Genomic DNA, 6,900 nt, shown 5'->3' with positions numbered 1-6,900 from the left:
GTGTCTTTTGGTGCTGTGGCTTAGTTGGTTAAAGCGCCTGTCTCGTAAACAGGAGATCCTGGGTTCGAATCCCAGCGGTGCCTTTGGCAGTGCTCACATGAGCCAAGAGCATGCTTTTCTGAGATCGGACTCCGAACAGGGGTAGCGAGGTGTGCAAAGGCAGCAGACAGTTTCGTTAGCAAACTGCCCCTCCTCATCGGCCAATAAACATGGTTGTGGCTAGAAGGGATACAGCAAAAACCGCAAGCTAACAATAAATTGCTTTTTCTACCTATTCAGTTGTGTTTTATTAACGTCTACACCTACCCCAGCCCTAAACCTACCCCGTACAATAATGCCAAAACAGTAATTATAGTTGTACAGTGTAAGAAAAATTACGCTAAATTGATGTGCGCATACCCAGTAGTTTTTGCTGTATCCCTGCTAGCCTTAACCAACAAACACTCTTAAGCTGTGCAGTGCCTTGCCCGCGAGTCTCTGGCCTCTTCTCTGGATGCTTTGATCCTCTGACTCGCCCTCCCAGATTTAGTACTTGTAGCTGGTGCCGTGGCTTAGTTGGTTAAAGTGCCTGTCTAGTAAACAGGAAATCCTGGGTTCAAATCCCAGCGGTGCCTTTTGGGAGAAAACGGGCCCCTCCTAGGGGAGCCCAGCTTTTCTTTCCGAGAACGAAATGCAAAGGGATTGCAGACGAGCGCAAGGCTAGTAGGCTGTTTCATTGGTAGAGCGCATGCTTTGTAGGCAGAGTCTGGAGGGTGCCAGAGAGCCAGAAAGGAAGTGCTGAACTGTAGCTGGAGAGGAAGGCTCTCCCCCATTTTGTTTTTGATTTTTTTTTTTTTATTTGTTTTGTTTTTGTTTGTTTAATTTCAAGTTATAAAAGTTGCAGTATTTTACTTTTGATTAGGTTTGTTTAACCCCAGGCAGTTTTAAAACTGTTTGGGGTTGAGCTACTTTTGTTTTTGTTTTTTGGTTGCCAAACTAATTAACAAGGATGGAAACAATGGCTAATGGACCAGATCTGGACAAGGATTTTGAGGAAAAGAACAATGATTTTGAAGGAGACACTACTTTGAAAATAAGCATTATGAAAGACAATGGAAAGGATGACAATGAAACATGGGCAACTGTGGTATCGAGAAGGAAGAGAAATGGAGCTGAAATGGAGAAAGGACGGACTGAACAGCAACCAACTACACAAGGTAAAGAAAAGGCTGATACAAACGGTGAAAAGAGACAAGAGGAAAGTCGGAGAAATTATAAAAAGATTAAAAGACAAAATGAGATATCAAAGAGAATACAAGAAAGAAACAACATTGACAAAGACTGTGGAAAATCCGGAAAAGCTAACTGTTATGATGATAATCAAAGCTATTGAGGACAGCACTGGAAAAGGTAAACTATATGGACTAAGAAAAAAAAATGACTTTGAGTATGAACTTACAATGGAGAATGAAATGGACTGTGACAATTTATTGAATGGACTACTATTAAATGGACAAATGTGTAAAGTGAGTAAACTTTGCGCAACGGAGAGGGTGGTTTCTTTTTTATGTTTGCCTAATTATATCAGTGACAAGGATGTACTACAAAAACTGCAAAGCTGGGGAGTTACACCGATACTGCCGTTGAGAAGGAGGTATTACCCGGGGACAACGGTGGCAGATGGAACAAGATTTATAAGAGTCAAATTCCCTAAGGACGTGGTGTCACTTCCATATAACACCAGTTTTGAAACAGAGGAAGGAACACAATTTTTCGGAGTCATTCATGATCAGCAAGTAAAAATATGTAGAATATGTTCAAGTGCTGAACATGAAAAGAAAGACTGCCCTCAACTAACGTGCAGAGAATGCCTGGAGCAGGGGCATTATGCGCGGGACTGTATAGCCCCGCGGTGCCAAGGCTGCAGAAAGGCATTGCTAAGATGCTAATGGACCAGATCTGGACAAGGATTTTGAGGAAAAGAACAATGATTTTGAAGGAGACACTACTTTGAAAATAAGCATTATGAAAGACAATGGAAAGGATGACAATAAAACATGGGCAACTGTGGTATCGAGAAGGAAGAGAAATGGAGCTGAAATGGAGAAAGGACAGACTGAACAGCAACCAACTACACAAGGTAAAGAAAAGGCTGATACAAATGGTGAAAAGAGACAAGAGGAAAGTCGGAGAAAAGAAATGATAAATAGATTAAAAGACAAAATGAGATATCAAAGAGAATACAAGAAAGAAACAACATTGACAAAGACTGTGGAAAATCCGGAAAAGCTAACTGTTATGATGATAATCAAAGCTATTGAGGACAGCACTGGAAAAGGTAAACTATATGGACTAAGAAAAAAAAATGACTTTGAGTATGAACTTACAATGGAGAATGAAATGGACTGTGACAATTTATTGAATGGACTACTATTAAATGGACAAATGTGTAAAGTGAGCAAACTTTGCACAACGGAGAGGGTGGTTTCTTTTTTACGTTTGCCTAATTATATCAATGACAAGGATGTACTACAAAAACTGCAAAGCTGGGGAGTTACACCGATACTGCCGTTGAGAAGGAGGTATTACCCGGGGACAACGGTGGCAGATGGAACAAGATTTATAAGAGTCAAATTCCCTAAGGACGTGGTGTCACTTCCATATAACACCAGTTTTGAAACAGAGGAAGGAACACAATTTTTCGGAGTCATTCATGATCAGCAAGTAAAAATATGTAGAATATGTTCAAGTGCTGAACATGAAAAGAAAGACTGCCCTCAACTAACGTGCAGAGAATGGCTGGAGCAGGGACATTATGCGCGGGACTGTACAGCCCCGCGGTGCCAAGGCTGCAGAAAGGCATTGCTAAGATGCATATGTGAAACAGATGAAGAGGAACATGAGGAAATGGAGATGGAGACGCATAATGAAGTGGAGTATTTGGAGGAGGCTTATGAAGAAAATGCATCACAACAAACAGGTGGATTAACAAAGGATATACTGAGCAGCAGTGAAGGAGAAGAAGAAGAAGAGGAAGCAAGTGAGAATGAGCAGGATGGAGAAGAAGAGGTGATGACTGGACTACAACTATCTGTGGACAGTGTGGAGCAGGATGTGATGGAAAATAAAGAAGATAATGATGGAACAAAGGACAGTACAACCCCGGAAGAGGTAAGCGACACTGGGGAGAAAAGAAAAAAAGAGTTGTGGAAAGAAAAGTTTTTGAGCAGGGGGACTAAAGTTAAAAAAACAGGACAAATAAACACTGAAAAGGTCTTGGAAAGACAAAGAATAAGAAGAGAATCTAAAGACAGATAAAGGAAGAAAGCTGAGATGATTGCTTTAAAAGATGTTGATCTGAGAGAGACTGAACAAAAGTGATGTGGGTTTTGTTTTGTATTTATATCTTTTTTCTTTTGTTTATGAGTCAACTGAATCTAGTGTCAATCAATGTAAGAGGATTGTCAACTAGGACTAAATTTGAAAATGTAATTTATTTAACAAAGAAGAGTGATATAATATGTATACAAGAGACTGGATGGAATGAAGATATTGTTAATGGCTTTAAGAAAATATGGGATGGAGAAATTTTTTACAATAATGACCCAAATAGGAAAAAAGGAGTAGCAATTTTAATTAGAAGGGGAGCGACAGAAAAAGCAACAGAAATGTTCACAGATCATATAGGAAGATTATTGGTAATTAAAGTCAAAATCAAAGAAGAAGAATTAACAATATGTACTATTCATGCACCAAATTAACGTTTAGAAAGAGTAACCTTTTTTAAAGAATTAAGTGTTTTAATGGATGGTTATACGAGACTGGGTGGAATGAAGACATTGTTAATGGTTTTAAGAAAATATGGAATGGAGGAATTTTTTACAATAATGACCCAAACAGGAAAAAAGGAGTAGCAATTTTAATTAGAAGGGGAGCGACAGAAAAAGCAACAGAAATGTTCACAGATCATATAGGAAGATTATTGGTAATTAAAGTCAAAATCAAAGAAGAAGAATTAACAATATGTACTATTCATGCACCAAATTAACGTTTAGAAAGAGTAACCTTTTTTAAAGAATTACGTGTTTTAATGGATGGTTATACAAATGTGATTATAATTGGGGATTTTAATACTATTTTGGAAAGAATTGATGTGGAGGATTACATGGTATATAGAGCAGACGTGGGGAGAACTGAATTAAAGAAAATGATGGAAAAACACAAATTGTTAGACATATGGAGGGAAAGAAATAGAGTAAAAAGAGAATATTCCACAAGGCAAATTGTGAACACAGTCTTAAAGCAAAGTAGACTTGATTTGGTTTTATGTAACAGACAGTTAGAACTGTTCATCTCAAAAGTATTTTATAAAAAGTTCAGTGAAAGTGATCATGATTTTTTAAATGTAATCATTGATTTTAGTGGAGTTGAGAGAGGTCCAGGGGTATGGGTTTTCAATGCAGAACTTTTAAAAAACGAGTCTTATAAAATGGAAATAGAAAATGTTATAATAAATAGTATAAACAATATTCTATATGATGAAGCAAAAAGCGTATGGTGGGATAACTTGAAAAACGCTATTAGAAAAATATACATTGAATATTCAAAAAGAATGCAAAAGGCAAAGAAAAGTAAAGAAAGATTTTTAAATAAGGAATGGGAAGAAGAAATAAAAAAGGTGTCCGAAGGAAAGATGGATGTGACGAGAATAGTGTTTTTAGAAGAAGAATTTAGGAAAATAGAGGAGGAAAAGTGCAGGGGAGCTAAAATAAGAAGCAGGGTGAAAAATACAGTGGAGGGAGAAAGAAGTACGAAATTCTTTTATGAGTTGGAGAAAACAACAAGAAAACAAGCAGAACTGATCAAAAGACTGCAGTGATAGAGGACATATATGATTATTTTAATATGAATGGACAAATGGATGTATTTAACAAATATATTGTAGAAAATAACCCATACATTGTAAAAACATGGTCTGGTTTTAATGTAATTTTGCCTGAAATGTTCTAACTTTTTTTTGTGTGAATATACTTCAAATGTAAGGATGTGAATGTATGAAATTTGTGTAATAAAAAAAAAAAAAAAGGGCATGCTTCGCATGTATGAGGTCCTGGGTTAAATCCCCAGCATCTCGACAGACTTAAAATTTAATTTCAGCAAAACTGTTTTAATGTGGTCTTGTAGCGTTACCACATCTGGAATTAATACCATTTCTAAACCTACAATATCAGAAAAAAAAAAAAATGGATAGCACATTGGACTTCTAGATTGCCCGATGAGATCATTCAAAGGTTGTGGGTTCGAGTCCCACCAGAGTTGTGGTGTTTGGCTTTTTGTTAAGCCTTATACTGCACAATGTTGCACTCCGGCAACAGAAAGTTGTAAATAAGCTGCTTTAAGCTGTCCAGGTACAGGCCCGCGGACCATTGGCTTCACTGCTGGATGGCTCGATCCTCTGAGCCGCCCTCCCGGAAGCTGTGCGTGTCTTTTGGTGCCGTGGCTTAGTTGGTTAAAGCGCCTTTCTCGTAAACAGGAGATTCTGGGTTCGAATCCCAGCGGTGCCTTTGGCAGACGTTTTATTAACGTCTACACCTACCCCAGCCCTAAACCTACCCCGTACAATAATGCCAAAAAGGTAATTATAGTTGTACAGTGTAAGAAAAATTACGCTAAATTGATGTGCGCATACCCAGTAGTTTTTGCTGTATCCCTGCTAGCCTTAACCAACAAACACTCTTAAGCTGTGCAGTGCCTTGCCCGCGAGTCTCTGGCCTCTTCTCTGGATGCTTTGATCCTCTGACTCGCCCTCCCAGATTTAGTACTTGTAGCTGGTGCCGTGGCTTAGTTGGTTAAAGCGCCTGTCTAGTAAACAGGAAATCCTGGGTTCAAATCCCAGTGGTGCCTTTTGGGAGAAAACGGGCCCCTCCTAGGGGTAGCAACAGTTCAATTGTGCAGAGGCCCGACGACCTGTCCTTCCTGCTCACAGAGTGTCTGACCTATCAACATTGGTCAGGCACGAACACAGAGGAGAAATTTTCAGGTTCCTAAGCAGGCTCTGTGGTGCAATGGATAGCGCATTGGACTTCTAGACTGCCCGATGAGGCCATTTAAAGGTTGTGGGTTGGAGTCCCACCAGAGTCGTGGCGTTTGGCTTTTTGTTAAGCCTTATACTGCACACTGTTGCACTCCAGCAACAGAAATTTGTAAATAAGCTGCTTTAAGCTGTCCAGGTAAAGGCCCGCGGACCATTGGCTTCACTGCTGGATGGCTCGATCCTCTGAGCCGCCCTCCCGGAGGCTTTGCGTGTCTTTTGGTGCTGTGGCTTAGTTGGTTAAAGCGCCTGTCTCGTAAACAGGAGATCCTGGATTCGAATCCCAGCGGTGCCTTTGGCAGTGCTCGCATGAGTCAAGAGCATGCTTTTCTGAGATCGGACTCTGAACAGGGGTACCGAGGTGTGCAAAGGCAGCAGGCAGTTCCGTTAGCAAACTGCCCCAATTCATCTGCCAAAAAACATGGTTGTGGCAAGAAGGGATACAGCAAAACCGCAAGCTAACAATAAATTGCTTTTTCTACCTATTCAGTTGTTTTTTATTAACATCTACACCTACCCCAGCCCTAAACCTACCCCGTACAATAATGCCAAAAAAGTAATTATAGTTGTACAGTGTAAGAAAAATTATGCTAAATTGATGTGTGCATACCCAGTAGTTTTTGCTGTATCCCTGCTAGCCTTAACCAACAAACACTCTTAAGCTGTGCAGTGCCTTGCACGCGAGTCTCTACCCTCTTCTCTGGATGCTTTGATCCTCTGACTCGCCCTCCCAGATATAGGACTTGTAGCTGGTGCTGTGGCTTAGTTGGTTAAAGCGCCTGTCTAGTAAACAGGATATCCTTGGTTCAACTCCCAGCGGTGCCTTTGGC

General features: G+C 39.9%; 6 non-coding genes across 6 annotated transcripts; all 6 read left to right on the top strand.

Moving 5' to 3' along the window:
• Positions 1-9: 9 nt before the first annotated feature.
• Positions 10-83, top strand: trnat-cgu (transfer RNA threonine (anticodon CGU)). The gene has a single exon. It is a non-coding gene; the product is annotated as a tRNA-Thr (tRNA).
• A 457-nt stretch (positions 84-540) lies between these two features.
• trnat-agu (transfer RNA threonine (anticodon AGU)) lies at positions 541-614 on the top strand. Its single transcript has one exon. It is a non-coding gene; the product is annotated as a tRNA-Thr (tRNA).
• A 4,855-nt stretch (positions 615-5,469) lies between these two features.
• trnat-cgu (transfer RNA threonine (anticodon CGU)) lies at positions 5,470-5,543 on the top strand. The gene has a single exon. It is a non-coding gene; the product is annotated as a tRNA-Thr (tRNA).
• A 266-nt stretch (positions 5,544-5,809) lies between these two features.
• trnat-agu (transfer RNA threonine (anticodon AGU)) lies at positions 5,810-5,883 on the top strand. Its single transcript has one exon. It is a non-coding gene; the product is annotated as a tRNA-Thr (tRNA).
• A 408-nt stretch (positions 5,884-6,291) lies between these two features.
• On the top strand, positions 6,292-6,365 carry trnat-cgu (transfer RNA threonine (anticodon CGU)). The gene has a single exon. It is a non-coding gene; the product is annotated as a tRNA-Thr (tRNA).
• Positions 6,366-6,821: 456 nt separating this feature from the next.
• Positions 6,822-6,895, top strand: trnat-agu (transfer RNA threonine (anticodon AGU)). Its single transcript has one exon. It is a non-coding gene; the product is annotated as a tRNA-Thr (tRNA).
• Positions 6,896-6,900: the final 5 nt, after the last annotated feature.

Source organism: Sinocyclocheilus anshuiensis, unplaced genomic scaffold (assembly GCF_001515605.1).
Source record: "Sinocyclocheilus anshuiensis isolate Anshui unplaced genomic scaffold, SAMN03320099.WGS_v1.1 scaffold2360, whole genome shotgun sequence".
Lineage (NCBI taxonomy): Eukaryota > Metazoa > Chordata > Actinopteri > Cypriniformes > Cyprinidae > Sinocyclocheilus > Sinocyclocheilus anshuiensis.
This window is presented reverse-complemented; position numbering and strand designations above follow the sequence as displayed.